This window comes from Dendrobates tinctorius, unplaced genomic scaffold (assembly GCF_039654945.1).
Source record: "Dendrobates tinctorius isolate UK_male_01 unplaced genomic scaffold, ASM3965494v1 ptg000254l, whole genome shotgun sequence".
NCBI lineage: Eukaryota > Metazoa > Chordata > Amphibia > Anura > Dendrobatidae > Dendrobates > Dendrobates tinctorius.
This window is the reverse complement of record NW_027361921.1, coordinates 1,285,334-1,298,746: the sequence shown is the minus strand read 5'-3', so window position 1 is coordinate 1,298,746 and position 13,413 is coordinate 1,285,334. Positions and strand designations below refer to the sequence as shown.

Genomic DNA, 13,413 nt, shown 5'->3' with positions numbered 1-13,413 from the left:
ATTCCACTGGTTTTAATTTGTAATGATTGAAGCCATCCTATATTCTCTAAAGAAACTTATTTCATCTACTTCCTTTTAGAGCATTTCAAAAGCAGAAAGTTTTTTTCTCTCAATTGCACTTTATTAGGGCTTTGGGAAAGACATGTTTGATGTCAAACAAAAGTGAAAGTCCTCTTTTTCGGCTAACAGCCCAAACTGACATGAAGAAAGGAAAGCACTGCTGACATTCGAAATCAAGATTTTCTGTTTACTAAACAGGCTCTTTGACCAACTTGGCTAAATCACAAAAAGATGTGATATATTGGAAAGACTGCTTAGAGAGTCAGATGCGGAAAATGGAGGCATTTCAAAATAAAATCCATTGGTTAAATTGTCAAGCTTGAAGCAGTCTTACTTCCTTTTCAGCATTTAGATGAGATACTTAATCTCACAATTGCACTATCAGTAGGGCTGGAACAATGGCAAATTTGAGTTTGCACTCAGGTAAAACACCTGCTTTAAGATAGGAAGCTTATTCTTGAGAAGATGAAAACAAGGTACTGCTGAGAGTTGAACTCTGGATCTCCTGTTTACGAGACAGGCGCTTTAACCAACTAAGCCACAGCACCACATGATCCATATGTGAATATTTATTATTCTGCTTTTTCAGAAAACTGCTATGAAAATTTGTAGCATCTAATGTGTAATTCCACTGGTTTTAATTTGTAATGCTTGAGCCCATCCTATATTCTCTAAAGAAAGTTATTTCATCTAATTCCTTTTAGAGCATTTCAAAAGCAAATTTTTTTTTTCACTCAAATTCCACTGGTTTTAATTTGTAATGCTTGAAGCCATCCTATATTCTCTAAAGAAACTTATTTCATCTAATTCCTTTTAGAGCATTTCAAAAGCAGAAAGTTTTTTTCTCTCAATAGCACTTTATTAGGGCTTTGGGAAAGACATGTTTGATGTCAAACAAAAGTGAAAGTCCTCTTTTTCGGCTAACAGCCCCAAACTGACATGAAGAAAGGAAAGCACTGCTGACATTTGAAATCAAGATTTTCTATTTACTAAACAGGCTCTTTGACCAACTTGGCTAAATCACAAAAAGATGTGATATATTGGAAAGACTGCTTAGAGAGTCAGATGCGGAAAGTGGAGGCATTTCAAAATAAAATCCATTGGTTAAATTGTCAAGCTTGAAGCAGTCTTACTTCCTTTTCAGCATTCATATGAGATACTTAATCTCACAATTGCACTATGAGTAGGGCTGGAACAATGTCAAATTTGAGTTTGCACACAGGTAAAACACATGCTTTAAGATAGGAAGCTTATTCTTGAGAAGATGAAAACAAGGTACTGCTGAGAGTTGAACTCAGGATCTACTGTTTACGAGACAGACGCTTTAACCAACTAAGCTACAGCACCACATGATCCATATGTCAATATTTATTATTCTGCTTTTTCAGAAAACTGCTATGAAAATTTGTAGCATCTAATGTGTAATTCCACTGGTTTTAATTTGTAATGATTGAAGCCATCCTATATTCTCTAAAGAAAGTTATTTCATCTAATTCCTTTTAGAGCATTTCAAAAACAATTTTTTTTTTCTCACTCAAATTCCACTGGTTTTAATTTGTAATGCTTGAAGCCATCCTATATTCTCTAAAGAAACTTATTTCATCTAATTCCTTTTAGAGCATTTCAAAAGCAGAAAGTTTTTTTCTCTCAATAGCACTTTATTAGGGCTTTGGGAAAGACATGTTTGATGTCAAACAAAAGTGAAAGTCCTCTTTTTCGGCTAACAGCCCCAAACTGACATGAAGAAAGGAAAGCACTGCTGACATTCGAAATCAAGATTTTCTGTTTACTAAACAGGCTCTTTGACCAACTTGGCTAAATCACAAAAAGATGTGATATATTGGAAAGACTGCTTAGAGGGTCAGATGCGGAAAATGGAGGCATTTCAAAATAAAATCCATTGGTTAAATTGTCAAGCTTGAAGCAGTCTTACTTCCTTTTCAGCATTTACGAGATACTTAATATCACAATTGCATTATGAGCAGGGCTGGAACAATGGCAAATTTGAGTTTGCACACAGGTAAAACACATGCTTTAAGATAGGAAGCTTATTCTTGAGAAGATGAAAACAAGGTACTGCTGAGAGTTGAACTCAGGATCTCCTGTTTACGAGACAGGCGCTTTAACCAACTAAGCTACAGCACCACATGATCCATATGTCAATATTTATTATTCTGCTTTTTCAGAAAACTGCTATGAAAATTTGTAGCATCTAATGTGTAATTCCACTGGTTTTAATTTGTAATGATTGAAGCCATCCTATATTCTCTAAAGAAAGTTATTTCATCTAATTCCTTTTAGAGCATTTCAAAAACAATTTTTTTTTTCTCACTCAAATTCCACTGGTTTTAATTTGTAATGCTTGAAGCCATGCTATATTCTCTAAAGAAACTTATTTCATCTAATTCCTTTTAGAGCATTTCAAAAGCAGAAAGTTTTTTTCTCTCAATAGCACTTTATTAGGGCTTTGGGAAAGACATGTTTGATGTCAAACAAAAGTGAAAGTCCTCTTTTTCGGCTAACAGCCCCAAACTGACATGAAGAAAGGAAAGCACTGCTGACATTCGAAATCAAGATTTTCTGTTTACTAAACAGGCTCTTTGACCAACTTGGCTAAATCACAAAAAGATGTGATATATTGGAAAGACTGCTTAGAGGGTCAGATGCGGAAAATGGAGGCATTTCAAAATAAAATCCATTGGTTAAATTGTCAAGCTTGAAGCAGTCTTACTTCCTTTTCAGCATTTAGATGAGATACTTAATCTCACAATTGCACTATGAGTAGGGCTGGAACAATGGCAAATTTGAGTTTGCACACAGGTATAACACATGCTTTAAGATAGGAAGCTTATTCTTGAGAAGATGAAAACAAGGTACTGCTGAGAGTTGAACTCAGGATCTCCTGTTTACGAGACAGGCGCTTTAACCAACTAAGCTACAGCACCACATGATCCATATGTCAATATTTATTATTCTGCTTTTTCAGAAAACTGCTATGAAAATTTGTAGCATCTAATGTGTAATTCCACTGGTTTTAATTTGTAATGATTGAAGCCATCCTATATTCTCTAAAGAAAGTTATTTCATCTAATTCCTTTTAGAGCATTTCAAAAACAATTTTTTTTTTTCTCACTCAAATTCCACTGGTTTTAATTTGTAATGCTTGAAGCCATCCTATATTCTCTAAAGAAACTTATTTCATCTAATTCCTTTTAGAGCATTTCAAAAGCAGAAAGTTTTTTTCTCTCAATAGCACTTTATTAGGGCTTTGGGAAAGACATGTTTGATGTCAAACAAAAGTGAAAGTCCTCTTTTTCGGCAACAGCCCCAAACTGACATGAAGAAAGGAAAGCACTGCTGACATTCGAAATCAAGATTTTCTGTTTACTAAACAGGCTCTTTGACCAACTTGGCTAAATCACAAAAAGATGTGATATATTGGAAAGACTGCTTAGAGGGTCAGATGCGGAAAATGGAGGCATTTCAAAATAAAATCCATTGGTTAAATTGTCAAGCTTGAAGCAGTCTTACTTCCTTTTCAGCATTTACGAGATACTTAATATCACAATTGCACTATGAGCAGGGCTGGAACAATGGCAAATTTGAGTTTGCACACAGGTAAAACACATGCTTTAAGATAGGAAGCTTATTCTTGAGAAGATGAAAACAAGGTACTGCTGAGAGTTGAACTCAGGATCTCCTGTTTACGAGACAGGCGCTTTAACCAACTAAGCCACAGCACCACATGATCCATATGTGAATATTTATTATTCTGCTTTTTCAGAAAACTGCTATGAAAATTTGTAGCATCTAATGTGTAATTCCACTGGTTTTAATTTGTAATGCTTGAGCCCATCCTATATTCTCTAAAGAAAGTTATTTCATCTAATTCCTTTTAGAGCATTTCAAAAGCAAATTTTTTTTTTCACTCAAATTCCACTGGTTTTAATTTGTAATGCTTGAAGCCTTCCTATATTCTCTAAAGTAACTTATTTCATCTAATTCCTTTTAGAGCATTTCAAAAGCAGAAAGTTTTTTTCTCTCAATAGCACTTTATTAGGGCTTTGGGAAAGACATGTTTGATGTCAAACAAAAGTGAAAGTCCTCTTTTTCGGCTAACTGCCCCAAACTGACATGAAGAAAGGAAAGCACTGCTGACATTTGAAATCAAGATTTTCTATTTACTAAACAGGCTCTTTGACCAACTTGGCTAAATCACAAAAAGATGTGATATATTGGAAAGACTGCTTAGAGAGTCAGATGCGGAAAGTGGAGGCATTTCAAAATAAAATCCATTGGTTAAATTGTCAAGCTTGAAGCAGTCTTACTTCCTTTTCAGCATTTAGATGAGATACTTAATATCACAATTGCACTATGAGTAGGGCTGGAACAATGGCAAATTTGAGTTTGCACACAGGTAAAACACATGCTTTAAGATAGGAAGCTTATTCTTGAGAAGATGAAAACAAGGTACAGCTGAGAGTTGAACTCAGGATCTCCTGTTTACGAGACAGGCGCTTTAACCAACTAAGCTACAGCACCACATGATCCATATGTCAATATTTATGATTCTGCTTTTTCAGAAAACTGCTATGAAAATTTGTAGCATCTAATGTGTAATTCCACTGGTTTTAATTTGTAATGCTTGAGCCCATCCTATATTCTCTAAAGAAAGATATTTCATCTAATTCCTTTTAGAGCATTTCAAAAGCAAAATTTTTTTACTTAAATTCTACTTGTTTTAATTTGTAATGATTGAAGCCATCCTATATTCTCTAAAGAAACTTATTTCATCTAATTCCTTTTAGAGCATTTCAAAAGCAGAAAGTTTTTTTCTCTCAATAGCACTTTATTAGGGCTTTGGGAAAGACATGTTTGATGTCAAACAAAAGTGAAAGTCCTCTTTTTTGGCTAACAGCCCCAAACTGACATGAAGAAAGGAAAGCACTGCTGACATTTGAAATCAAGATTTTCTATTTACTAAACAGGCTCTTTGACCAACTTGGCTAAATCACAAAAAGATGTGATATATTGGAAAGACTGCTTAGAGAGTCAGATGCGGAAAGTGGAGGCATTTCAAAATAAAATCCATTGGTTAAATTGTCAAGCTTGAAGCAGTCTTACTTCCTTTTCAGCATTTAGATGAGATACTTAATCTCACAATTGCACTATGAGTAGGGCTGGAACAATGGCAAATTTGAGTTTGCACACAGGTAAAACACATGCTTTAAGATAGGAAGCTTATTCTTGAGAAGATGAAAACAAGGTACTGCTGAGAGTTGAACTCAGGATCTCCTGTTTACGAGACAGGCGCTTTAACCAACTAAGCTACAGCACCACATGATCCATATGTCAATATTTATTATTCTGCTTTTTCAGAAAACTGCTATGAAAATTTGTAGCATCTAATGTGTAATTCCACTGGTTTTAATTTGTAATGCTTGAGCCCATCCTATATTCTCTAAAGAAAGTTATTTCATCTAATTCCTTTTAGAGCATTTCAAAAGCAAAATTTTTTTACTTAAATTTCACTTGTTTTAATTTGTAATGATTGAAGCCATCCTATATTCTCTAAAGAAACTTATTTCATCTAATTCCTTTTAGAGCATTTCAAAAGCAGAAATTTTTTTTCTCTCAATTGCACTTTATTAGGGCTTTGGGAAAGACATGTTTGATGTCAAACGAAAGTGAAAGTACTCTTTTTCGGCTAACAGCCCCAAACTGACATGAAGAAAGGAAAGCACTGCTGACATTCGAAATCAAGATTTTCTGTTTACTAAACAGGCTCTTTGACCAACTTGGCTAAATCACAAAAAGATGTGATATATTGGAAAGACTGCTTAGAGAGTCAGATGCGGAAAATGGAGGCATTTCAAAATAAAATCCATTGGTTAAATTGTCAAGCTTGAAGCAGTCTTACTTCCTTTTCAGCATTTAGATGAGATACTTAATCTCACAATTGCACTATCAGTAGAGCTGGAACAATAGCAAATTTGAGTTTGCAATCAGGTAAAACACCTGCTTTAAGATAGGAAGCTTATTCTTGAGAAGATGAAAACAAGGTACTGCTGAGAGTTTAACTCAGGATCTCCTGTTTACGAGACAGGCGCTTTAACCAACTAAGCCACAGCACCACATGATCCAAATGTGAATATTTATTATTCTGCTTTTTCAGAAAACTGCTATGAAAATTTGTAGCATCTAATGTGTAATTCCACTGGTTTTAATTTGTAATGATTGAAGCCATCCTATATTCTCTAAAGAAAGTTATTTCATCTAATTCCTTTTAGAGCATTTCAAAAACAATTTTTTTTTTCACTCAAATTCCACTGGTTTTAATTTGTAATGATTGAAGCCATCCTATATTCTCTAAAGAAACTTATTTCATCTAATTCCTTTTAGAGCATTTCAAAAGCAGAAATTTTTTTTCTCTCAATTGCACTTTATTAGGGCTTTGGGAAAGACATGTTTGATGTCAAACGAAAGTGAAAGTACTCTTTTTCGGCTAACAGCCCCAAACTGACATGAAGAAAGGAAAGCACTGCTGACATTCGAAATCAAGATTTTCTGTTTACTAAACAGGCTCTTTGACCAACTTGGCTAAATCACAAAAAGATGTGATATATTGGAAAGACTGCTTAGAGAGTCAGATGCAGAAAATGGAGGCATTTCAAAATAAAATCCATTGGTTAAATTGTCAAGCTTGAAGCAGTCTTACTTCCTTTTCAGCATTTAGATGAGATTCTTAATCTCACAATTGCACTATCAGTAGGGCTGGAACAATGGCAAATTTGAGTTTGCACACAGGTAAAACACCTGATTTAAGATAGGAAGCTTATTCTTGAGAATATGAAAACAAGGTACTGCTGAGAGTTGAACTCAGGATCTCCTGTTTATGACACAGGCGCTTTAACCAACTAATCCACAGCACCACATGATCCAAATGTGAATATTTATTATTCTGCTTTTTCAGAAAACTGCTATGAAAATTTGTAGCATCTAATGTGTAATTCCACTGGTTTTAGTTTGTAATGCTTGAGCCCATCCTATATTCTCTAAAGAAAGTTATTTCATCTAATTCCTTTTAGAGAATTTCAAAAGCAAATTTTTTTTTCACTCAAATTCCACTGGTTTTAATTTGTAATGCTTGAAGCCATCCTATATTCTCTAAAGAAACTTATTTCATCTAATTCCTTTTAGAGCATTTCAAAAGCAGAAAGTTTTTTTCTCTCAATTGCACTTTATTAGGGCTTTGGGAAAGACATGTTTGATGTCAAACAAGAATGAAAGTCCTCTTTTTCGGCTAACAGCCCCAAACTGACATGATGAAAGGAAAGCACTGCTGACATTCGAAATCAAGATTTTCTGTTTACTAAACAGGCTCTTTGACCAACTTGGTTTATTCACAAAAAGATGTGATATATTGGAAAGACTGCTTAGAGAGTCAGATGCGGAAAGTGGAGGCATTTCAAAATAAAATCCATTGGTTAAATTGTCAAGCTTGAAGCAGTCTTACTTCCTTTTCAGCATTTAGATTGTGAGATTGTGAGATACTTAATCTCACAATTGCACTATGAGTAGGGCTGGAACAATTGCAAATTTGAGTTTGCACACAGGTAAAACAACTGATTTAAGATAGGAAGCTTATTCTTGAGAAGATGAAAAAAGGTACTGCTGAGAGTTGAACCCAGGACCTCCTGATTACGAGACAGGCGCTTTAACCAACTAAGCCACAGGACAACATGATCCATATGTGAATATTTATTATTTTGCTTTTTCAGAAAACTGCTATGAAAATTTGTAGCATCTAACGTGTAATTCCACTGGTTTTAGTTTGCAATGCTTGAGCCCTTCCTATATTCTCTAAAGAAAGTTATTTCATCTAATTCCTTTTAGAGCATTTCAAAAGCAAATTTTTTTTTTCACTCAAATTCCACTGGTTTTAATTTGTAATGCTTGAAGCCATCCTATATTCTCTAAAGAAACTTATTTCATCTAATTCGTTTTAGAGCATTTCAAAAGCAGAAAGTTTTTTTCTCTCAATTGCACTTTATTAGGGCTTTGGGAAAGACATGTTTGATGTCAAACAAGAATGAAAGTCCTCTTTTTCGGCTAACAGACCCAAACTGACATGATGAAAGGAAAGCACTGCTGACATTCAAAATCAAGATTTTCTGTTTACTAAACAGGCTCTTTGACCAACTTGGTGAAAATTTGTAGCATCTAATGTGTAATTCCACTGGTTTTAATTTGTAATGCTTGAGCCCATCCTATATTCTCTAAAGAAAGTTATTTCATCTAATTCCTTTTAGAGCATTTCAAAAGCAAATTTTTTTTTACTTAAATTCCACTGGTTTTAATTTGTAATGATTGAAGCCATCCTATATTCTCTAAAGAAACTTATTTCATCTAATTCCTTTTAGAGCATTTCAAAAGCAGAAAGTTTTTTTCTCTCAATTGCACTTTATTAGGGCTCTGGGAAAGACATGTTTGATGTCAAACAAAAGTGAAAGTCCTCTTTTTCGGCTAACAGCCCCAAACTGACATGAAGAAAGGAAAGCACTGCTGACATTCGATTTTCGACATTCAGATTTTCTGTTTACTAAACAGGCTCTTTGACCAACTTGGCTAAATCACAAAAAGATGCGATATATTGGAAAGACTGCTTAGAGAGTCAGATGCGGAAAATGGAGGCATTTCAAAATAAAATCCATTGGTTAAATTGTCAAGCTTGAAGCAGTCTTACTTCCTTTTCATCATTTAGATGAGATACTTAGTCTCACAATTGCACTATGAGTAGGGATGGAACAATGGCAAATTTGAGTTTGCACACAGGTAAAACACCTGCTTTAAGATAGGAAGCTTATTCTTGAGAAGATGAAAACAAGGTACTGCTGAGAGTAGAACTCAGGATCTCCTGTTTACAAGACAGGCGCTTTAACCAACTAAGCCACAGCACCACATGATCCATTTGTGAATATTTATTATTCTGCTTTTTCAGAAAACTGCTATGAAAATTTGTAGCATCTAATGTGTTATTCCACGGGTCTTAATTTGTAATGCTTGAGCCCATCCTATATTCTCTAAAGAAAGTTATTTCATCTAATTCCTTTTATAGCATTTCAAAAGCAATTTTTTTTTCACTCAAATTCCACTGGTTTTAATTTGTAATGCTTGAAGCCATCCTATATTCTCTAAAGAAACTTATTTCATCTAATTCCTTTTAGAGCATTTTAAAAGCAGAAAGTTTTTTTCTCTCAATTGCACTTTATTAGGGCTTTGGGAAATACATGTTTGATGTCAAACAAAAGTGAAAGTCCTCTTTTTCGGCTAACAGCCCCAAACTGACATGAAGAAAGGAAAGCACTGCTGACATTCGAAATCAAGATTTTCTGTTTACTAAACAGGCTCTTTGACCAACTTGGCTAAATCACAAAAAGATGCGATATATTGGAAAGACTGCTTAGAGAGTCAGATGCGGAAAGTGGAGGAATTTCAAAATAAAATCCATTGGTTAAATTGTCAAGCTTGAAGCAGTCTTAATTCCTTTTCAGCATTTAGATAAGATACTTAATCTCACAATTGCACCATCAGTAGGGATGGAACAATGGCAAATTTGAGTTTGCACTCAGGTAAAATACCTGCTTTAAGATAGGAAGCTTATTCTTGAGAAGATGAAAACAAGGTACTGCTGAGAGTTTAACTCAGGATCTCCTGTTTACGAGACAGGCGCTTTAACCAACTAAGCCACAGCACCACATGATCCAAATGTGAATATTTATTATTCTGCTTTTTCAGAAAACTGCTATGAAAATTTGTAGCATCTAATGTGTAATTCCACTGGTTTTAATTTGTAATGATTGAAGCCATCCTATATTCTCTAAAGAAACTTATTTCATCTAATTCCTTTTAGAGCATTTCAAAAGCAGAAAGTTTTTTTCTCTCAATTGCACTTTCTTAGGGCTTTGGGAAAGACATGTTTGATGTCAAACAAAAGTGAAAGTCCTCTTTTTCGGCTAACAGCCCAAACTGACATGAAGAAAGGAAAGCACTGCTGACATTCGAAATCAAGATTTTCTGTTTACTAAACAGGCTCTTTGACCAACTTGGCTACATCACAAAAAGATGTGATATATTGGAAAGACTGCTTAGAGAGTCAGATGCGGAAAGTGGAGGCATTTCAAAATAAAATCCATTGGTTAAGTTGTCAAGTTTGAAGCAGTCTTACTTCCTTTTCAGCATTTAGATGAGATACTTAATCTCACAATTGCACTATGAGTAGGGCTGGAACAATGGCAAATTTGAGTTTGCACACAGGTAAAACACCTGATTTAAGATAGGAAGCTTATTCTTGATAAGATGAAAACAAGGTACTGCTGAGAGTTGAACTAAGGATCTCCTGTTTACGAGACAGGCGCTTTAACCAACTAAGCCACAGCACCACATGATTCATATGTGAATATTTATTATTCTGCTTTTTCAGAAAACTGCTATGAAAATTTGTAGCATCTAATGTGTAATTCCACTGGTTTTAATTTGTAATGCTTGAGCCCATCCTATATTCTCTAAAGAAAGTTATTTCATCTAATTCCTTTTAGAGCATTTCAAAAGCAAATTTTTTTTTTCACTCAAATTCCACTGGTTTTAATTTGTAATGCTTGAAGCCATCCTATATTCTCTAAAGAAACTTATTTCATCTAATTCCTTTTAGAGCATTTCAAAAGCAGAAAGTTTTTTTCTCTCAATTGCACTTTATTAGGGATTTGGGAAAGACATGTTTGATGTCAAACAAAAGTGAAAGTCCTCTTTTTCGGCTAACAGCCCAAACTGACATGAAGAAAGGAAAGCACTGCTGACATTCGAAATCAAGATTTTCTGTTTACTAAACAGGCTCTTTGACCAACTTGGCTACATCACAAAAAGATGTGATATATTGGAAAGACTGCTTAGAGAGTCAGATGCGGAAAGTGGAGGCATTTCAAAATAAAATCCATTGGTTAAGTTGTCAAGTTTGAAGCAGTCTTACTTCCTTTTCAGCATTTAGATGAGATACTTAATCTCACAATTGCACTATGAGTAGGGCTGGAACAATGGCAAATTTGAGTTTGCACACAGGTAAAACACGTGATTTAAGATAGGAAGCTTATTCTTGATAAGATGAAAACAAGGTACTGCTGAGAGTTGAACTAAGGATCTCCTGTTTACGAGACAGGCGCTTTAACCAACTAAACCACAGCACCACATGATTCATATGTGAATATTTATTATTCTGCTTTTTCAGAAAACTGCTATGAAAATTTGTAGCATCTAATGTGTAATTCCACTGGTTTTAATTTGTAATGCTTGAGCCCATCCTATATTCTCTAAAGAAAGTTATTTCATCTAATTCCTTTTAGAGCATTTCAAAAGCAAATTTTTTTTTTCACTCAAATTCCACTGGTTTTAATTTGTAATGCTTGAAGCCATCCTATATTCTCTAAAGAAACTTATTTCATCTAATTCCTTTTAGAGCATTTCAAAAGCAGAAAGTTTTTTTCTCTCAATTGCACTTTATTAGGGATTTGGGAAAGACATGTTTGATGTCAAACAAAAGTGAAAGTCCTCTTTTTCGGCTAACAGCCCCAAACTGACATGAAGAAAGGAAAGCACTGCTGACATTCGAAATCAAGATTTTCTGTTTACTAAACAGGCTCTTTGACCAACTTGGCTAAATCACAAAAAGATGCGATATATTGGAAAGACTGCTTAGAGAGTCAGATGCGGAAAGTGGAGGCATTTCAAAATAAAATCCATTGGTTAAATTGTCAAGCTTGAAGCAGTCTTACTTCCTTTTCAGCATTTAGATGAGATACTTAATATCACAATTGCACTATCAGTAGGGCTGGAACAATGGCAAATTTGAGTTTGCACACAGGTAAAACACCTGCTTTAAGATAGGAAGCTTATTCTTGAGAAGATGAAAACAAGGTACTGCTGAGAGTTGAACTCAGGATCTCCTGTTTACGAGACAGGCGCTTTAACCAACTAAGCCACAGCACCACATGATTCATATGTGAATATTTATTATTCTGCTTTTTCAGAAAACTGCTATGAAAATTTGTAGCATCTAATGTGTAATTCCACTGGTTTTAATTTGTAATGCTTGAGCCCATCCTATATTCTCTAAAGAAAGTTATTTCATCTAATTCCTTTTAGAGCATTTCAAAAGCAAATTTTTTTTTTCACTCAAATTCCACTGGTTTTAATTTGTAATGCTTGAAGCCATCCTATATTCTCTAAAGAAACTTATTTCATCTAATTCCTTTTAGAGCATTTCAAAAGCAGAAAGTTTTTTTCTCTCAATTGCACTTTATTAGGGCTTTGGGAAAGACATGTTTGATGTCAAACAAAAGTGAAAGTCCTCTTTTTCGGCTAACAGCCCCAAACTGACATGAAGAAAGGAAAGCACTGCTGACATTCGAAATCAAGATTTTCTGTTTACTAAACAGGCTCTTTGACCAACTTGGCTAAATCACAAAAAGATGTGATATATTGGAAAGACTGCTTAGAGAGTCAGATGCGGAAAGTGGAGGCATTTCAAAATAAAATCCATTGGTTAAATTGTCAAGCTTGAAGCAGTCTTACTTCCTTTTCAGCATTTAGATGAGATACTTAATCTCACAATTGCACTATCAGTAGGGCTGGAACAATGGCAAATTTGAGTTTGCACACAGGTAAAACACCTGCTTTAAGATAGGAAGCTTATTCTTGAGAAGATGAAAACAAGGTACTGCTGAGAGTTGAACTCAGGATCTCCTGTTTACGAGACAGGCGCTTTAACCAACTAAGCCACAGCACCACATGATCCATATGTGAATATTTATTATTCTGCTTTTTCAGAAAACTGCTATGAAAATTTGTAGCATCTAATGTGTAATTCCACTGGTTTTAATTTGTAATGCTTGAGCCCATCCTATATTCTCTAAAGAAAGTTATTTCATCTAATTCCTTTTAGAGCATTTCAAAAGCAAATTTTTTTTTTCACTCAAATTCCACTGGTTTTAATTTGTAATGCTTGAAGCCATCCTATATTCTCTAAAGAAACTTATTTCATCTAATTCCTTTTAGAGCATTTCAAAAGCAGAAAGTTTTTTTCTCTCAATTGCACTTTATTAGGGCTTTGGGAAAGACATGTTTGATGTCAAACAAAAGTGAAAGTCCTCTTTTTCGGCTAACAGCCCCAAACTGACATGAAGAAAGGAAAGCACTGCTGACATTCGAAATCAAGATTTTCTGTTTACTAAACAGGCTCTTTGACCAACTTGGCTAAATCACAAAAAGATGTGATATATTGGAAAGACTGCTTAGAGAGTC

At 34.6% G+C, this 13,413-nt stretch overlaps 14 non-coding genes across 14 annotated transcripts; all 14 read right to left on the bottom strand.

Moving 5' to 3' along the window:
• Positions 1-534: 534 nt before the first annotated feature.
• On the bottom strand, positions 535-608 carry TRNAT-CGU (transfer RNA threonine (anticodon CGU)). The gene has a single exon. It is a non-coding gene; the product is annotated as a tRNA-Thr (tRNA).
• A 725-nt stretch (positions 609-1,333) lies between these two features.
• On the bottom strand, positions 1,334-1,407 carry TRNAT-CGU (transfer RNA threonine (anticodon CGU)). Its single transcript has one exon. It is a non-coding gene; the product is annotated as a tRNA-Thr (tRNA).
• Positions 1,408-2,131: 724 nt separating this feature from the next.
• Positions 2,132-2,205, bottom strand: TRNAT-CGU (transfer RNA threonine (anticodon CGU)). Its single transcript has one exon. It is a non-coding gene; the product is annotated as a tRNA-Thr (tRNA).
• Positions 2,206-2,931: 726 nt separating this feature from the next.
• On the bottom strand, positions 2,932-3,005 carry TRNAT-CGU (transfer RNA threonine (anticodon CGU)). The gene has a single exon. It is a non-coding gene; the product is annotated as a tRNA-Thr (tRNA).
• A 724-nt stretch (positions 3,006-3,729) lies between these two features.
• Positions 3,730-3,803, bottom strand: TRNAT-CGU (transfer RNA threonine (anticodon CGU)). The gene has a single exon. It is a non-coding gene; the product is annotated as a tRNA-Thr (tRNA).
• A 725-nt stretch (positions 3,804-4,528) lies between these two features.
• Positions 4,529-4,602, bottom strand: TRNAT-CGU (transfer RNA threonine (anticodon CGU)). Its single transcript has one exon. It is a non-coding gene; the product is annotated as a tRNA-Thr (tRNA).
• A 722-nt stretch (positions 4,603-5,324) lies between these two features.
• On the bottom strand, positions 5,325-5,398 carry TRNAT-CGU (transfer RNA threonine (anticodon CGU)). The gene has a single exon. It is a non-coding gene; the product is annotated as a tRNA-Thr (tRNA).
• Positions 5,399-6,120: 722 nt separating this feature from the next.
• Positions 6,121-6,194, bottom strand: TRNAT-CGU (transfer RNA threonine (anticodon CGU)). Its single transcript has one exon. It is a non-coding gene; the product is annotated as a tRNA-Thr (tRNA).
• A 1,532-nt stretch (positions 6,195-7,726) lies between these two features.
• TRNAT-CGU (transfer RNA threonine (anticodon CGU)) lies at positions 7,727-7,800 on the bottom strand. Its single transcript has one exon. It is a non-coding gene; the product is annotated as a tRNA-Thr (tRNA).
• Positions 7,801-9,743: 1,943 nt separating this feature from the next.
• Positions 9,744-9,817, bottom strand: TRNAT-CGU (transfer RNA threonine (anticodon CGU)). The gene has a single exon. It is a non-coding gene; the product is annotated as a tRNA-Thr (tRNA).
• A 611-nt stretch (positions 9,818-10,428) lies between these two features.
• TRNAT-CGU (transfer RNA threonine (anticodon CGU)) lies at positions 10,429-10,502 on the bottom strand. The gene has a single exon. It is a non-coding gene; the product is annotated as a tRNA-Thr (tRNA).
• A 724-nt stretch (positions 10,503-11,226) lies between these two features.
• TRNAT-CGU (transfer RNA threonine (anticodon CGU)) lies at positions 11,227-11,300 on the bottom strand. The gene has a single exon. It is a non-coding gene; the product is annotated as a tRNA-Thr (tRNA).
• Positions 11,301-12,025: 725 nt separating this feature from the next.
• On the bottom strand, positions 12,026-12,099 carry TRNAT-CGU (transfer RNA threonine (anticodon CGU)). The gene has a single exon. It is a non-coding gene; the product is annotated as a tRNA-Thr (tRNA).
• Positions 12,100-12,824: 725 nt separating this feature from the next.
• Positions 12,825-12,898, bottom strand: TRNAT-CGU (transfer RNA threonine (anticodon CGU)). Its single transcript has one exon. It is a non-coding gene; the product is annotated as a tRNA-Thr (tRNA).
• Positions 12,899-13,413: the final 515 nt, after the last annotated feature.